Genomic DNA, 3,728 nt, shown 5'->3' on the forward strand with positions numbered 1-3,728 from the left:
GTTTTTGTTTTTTTTTTTTTTTTTTGATGAAATTTCTCTCTTGTTGCCCAGGCTGGAGTGCAATGGCACGATTTCTCCTCACTGCAGCCTTTGCCTCCCGGGTTCAAGCAATTCTCCTGCCTCAGCCTCCCGAGTAGCTGAGATTACAGGCATGCGCCACCACGCACAGTTAATTTTGTATTTTTAGTAGAGATGGGGTTTCTCCATGTTGGTCAGGCTGGTCTCACACTCAGATCACTCAGGTCATCCGCCCGCCTCAGATTCCCAAAGTGCTGGGATTACAGGTGTGAGACACCGAGCCGGGCCTACGTTTCCGTTTTAAAATTAATCAGTTTGTTGGTTTGCCTCCAGCTTGCTCTCTGGTGCTTATTCAAGAATCGGGTTTTAGAGTAAATGTTTGCTACTCTGGCTCACGGGAAAGTAACAGAGATGGCCACTAAGCAAGGCGGGAATTCGATTCATTTCTTACCTTTGAAAGTGTGGCTTTCTGTTTTCATAATTCCACAAGTTCATATAATCTGTAGCCTGAGAGAGCGAAGTTTTTTTGTTTTGTTAAGCCTCCTCTAATAAGCAGCAAGAGCTCTGGGCATCCAATCTTTGCTATAATATGCAGTAGGTCTGGCTCTATACATCCGTATATGGGAGTACTTTTAATTCCAATGGCCTCAGAGAAACTGGCCTGTTGTTACTGCCTGCTTTGGAGCTTTTAATCCCAGAAGGCCGGAGGATGTAGTCCTACTCATCTACTTATATTTATGGCTCATGAAAATGTCTGTCCAGTTTTTAAAGCCAGTTCTATCTTTCACATTTTGTCTTTTTCTGTTTTATCTACAGTTGCTTTGTAATGGGGGCAGAGGTTGCATCATAGCATGATTTTACTGTCTTCCTGGCATGAAATAATGTCTTACTCATCAATTCATCATCTGTGCTTGCTTTTGTTTATGATCAGGGAGACTTACTACTTATATTTATGTTAGGATAGTGATAAAAAAAAACAGAATTGGACTTAAAACATAGTAACATGGTAGTGCTACTGAAAAGTCAAATACACAAACACTATATAGTAGATTGAATAGAACAGAGCAGTGGGGAAACAGTCATCATGGTGTATTCAAGTTTGCACCAGCAAACTGAACTCAGTTTGACAATCACTTTCTAAATGGTGATTCGGTTTCAACAAAACAACAGCTTCTGTGTTAAAAAAAAAAAAAAAAAAAGTATTATTATTGATCTGCATACTATTGGTATAGTTGTTTTCTTTGTAGTCACTTTATAAATGTCTTTTTTTTTTTTTTTTTGGGAGATATGTGTGCCTTTATTAGCGGAGCCACTACTTGAAGGGAGTGAAGTGGAAGGAGTGGGTAGCCCCGATGCCAGGCCAGCCATGCTTCACGGGCTTGTAGGTGATGGAGAACTCACCCAGGTAGTGGCTGATCATCTCCGGCTTGATCGCCACCTGGTTGAAGGTCTTCCCATTGTACACGCCCATCCTGCTGCCCACCATCTTGGGCGGGATGATCATGTCCCGCAGGTGCGTTTTCAGTACTTCCGGCTTCTCCATGGGCGGAGCCTCCTTCTTGGCCTAGCACACGCGCCTCAGCAGCCAGTGCTGCTTGCGCCTCAGCGTTCCGCCGCAGGCCGGGGTTCTGCCGCCGCGGCTGGCGTGCACTGTACAGCTGCCTCGGCTACTCGCAGGACATGTCCAGCAGCTGGCCCAGGTCCACACCGCGGTAGGTGAACTTGCAGAAGGTCCACTTCTTCTGCTCTACCTCTGCCATCTTGCCGGATACTCTGAAAATGATTACATAAGTGCCAGAGTCCTTCACATACAGATTTTAACCTAGTTCTGCATATGCTTTTAATTAGCTGATATATTAAACACAGTGTAAGTAATTTTGTTCCCTTCAAGGAATCCTCAACTTTGAGTAACGCTGGATTACGTGAGCTAAACCTCGTAATTATGTGAGAAAGGCTAAGTATTGGTTTTGTTTCCCACATTTACATGAGGAAATTGAGGCACAATGTTAATTGTCACAAGGTCAAGTAACTGGCAAGGGGCAGGCCAAGATAGAAATCTGTTTCCAGAACTCTTGTGCTTAATGACTAAGAAGGGTGCGCAGATGCAAGGGCCAGACAGGGAAATAAGAGATCCATTTGTACCAATAGCATGGAAGATTGACTTTGTTTCAGAGAGTTGCGTTTCTTCATAAAAACTTCAGGATTAACCCACCTCACGTATTTTCTCCAAAGTTTTAGTTATGTATTAGATTTAAGAATAGACTGAACCTGGGCTCCCCACTGCACAAGGTAAAAAACTGAGAGAGGCTGGGCACAGTGGCTCATGCCTGTAATCCCAGCACTTTGGGAGACCAAGGTAGGCGGATCACCTGAGGTCAGAAGTTTGAGATCAGCCTGGGCAACATGGTGAAACCCTATCTCTACTAAAAATACAAAATCAGCTGGGCGTGGTGGTGGGTGCCTGTAATCCCAGCTACTCGGGAGGTTGAGGCAGGAAAATCGCTGGAACCTGGAGGCGGAGGTTGCAGTGAGCCAAGATGGCACCACTGCACTCCAGCCTGGGCAACAGAGCAAGACTCCGTCTCAAAAAAAAAAAAAAAAAAAAAGGAGAAGAAAAGGTAAACCAAATGATGTACGAAGATATTACAACATATAGAAAATAATTAAACATCATCGGTCACTCAAAATACATCCTGGGCTCAACACTCAACATAGTAATGGTAAATACACGAGGTGATGGACACCCCAAATACCTTGACTGGATCATTGTCCACTCTGTGCATGGGACCAAATATCACATGTATGCCATAAATATCTAAAATAGTATCTATCAAGAAAAAACTTAATGGACACACAAAATAATACATAATGTGGTTGTTCTTAAAATTGGTTTTACTCTATGCTTCTTTACTTATAAAGCCAAGTATTTTTAGATCCAGAGAAATTTTCAGCATTTCTAAGAGTAACATTAGCAGTAGATGAGTATTGTAAGTGTGACTCTTTATGTGTGATTTTAAAATGGTTTAAGTAAAGGACTGACATTCAGGTTTTCTGAAATTACATATTTATAAAACTACTGTAGAAAAATTTATGGTGACAATATTGTTTGAGTAGAAAGTCAAAATTTCATTGAATATGAAGTTGGTATAATACTATTACAAGCTGCCTTTATCTGTTGAGTTTTGACTGTTATAATCAATTTAAAATGTAACTTTTCTTTTTGGAATTATAATAAATACAATTTTTACTTTAGATAAATCATTTGTCACACTTGTAAGATCACTTCACAGGGAAAAATGTTCTTTGTCTTCTCTATTTTTTTACTGGAAGAAATGATGTACTTTTTCAAGTTTTGCTAAGAACTCTTCAATAATAACAAACATTTGATGTTAAAAGATTGACATTAAATGCTTAATATTATTAATATATAAAATACTGTGTCATATCTTGTGGAAGAGAGAGAAAAACAGTTTGTGAAAAGATATTGCTTCTTGCATATAACCATATTTCTGCTCCTCAGTAATCTTAATTTCAATGTTGTAAAGCATGTCTTTATTATTATCAAGAAAAGGCATACTCTAGACCCAAAATTTGGTCAGATGACCCTTACCTCAGATTTTCAATCACTGCTCTAAGAAGGCAGATAGATAACTGTTAAAATTTGGATAAAAATGAAATAAAAATACAGTTAAGTATTATGTTTCAACCAA

At 39.9% G+C, this 3,728-nt stretch overlaps 1 pseudogene across 1 annotated transcript; it reads right to left on the reverse strand.

Annotated features, from left to right (window-relative positions):
- Positions 1-1,281: 1,281 nt before the first annotated feature.
- On the reverse strand, positions 1,282-1,778 carry LOC101009646 (annotated as a pseudogene). Its single transcript, XR_004183889.1, has one exon. The product of XR_004183889.1 is annotated as a 40S ribosomal protein S15 pseudogene (transcript).
- Positions 1,779-3,728: the final 1,950 nt, after the last annotated feature.

The sequence above is a fragment of the Papio anubis genome, chromosome 5 (genome assembly GCF_008728515.1).
Source record: "Papio anubis isolate 15944 chromosome 5, Panubis1.0, whole genome shotgun sequence".
In the NCBI taxonomy this organism is placed as follows: domain Eukaryota; kingdom Metazoa; phylum Chordata; class Mammalia; order Primates; family Cercopithecidae; genus Papio; species Papio anubis.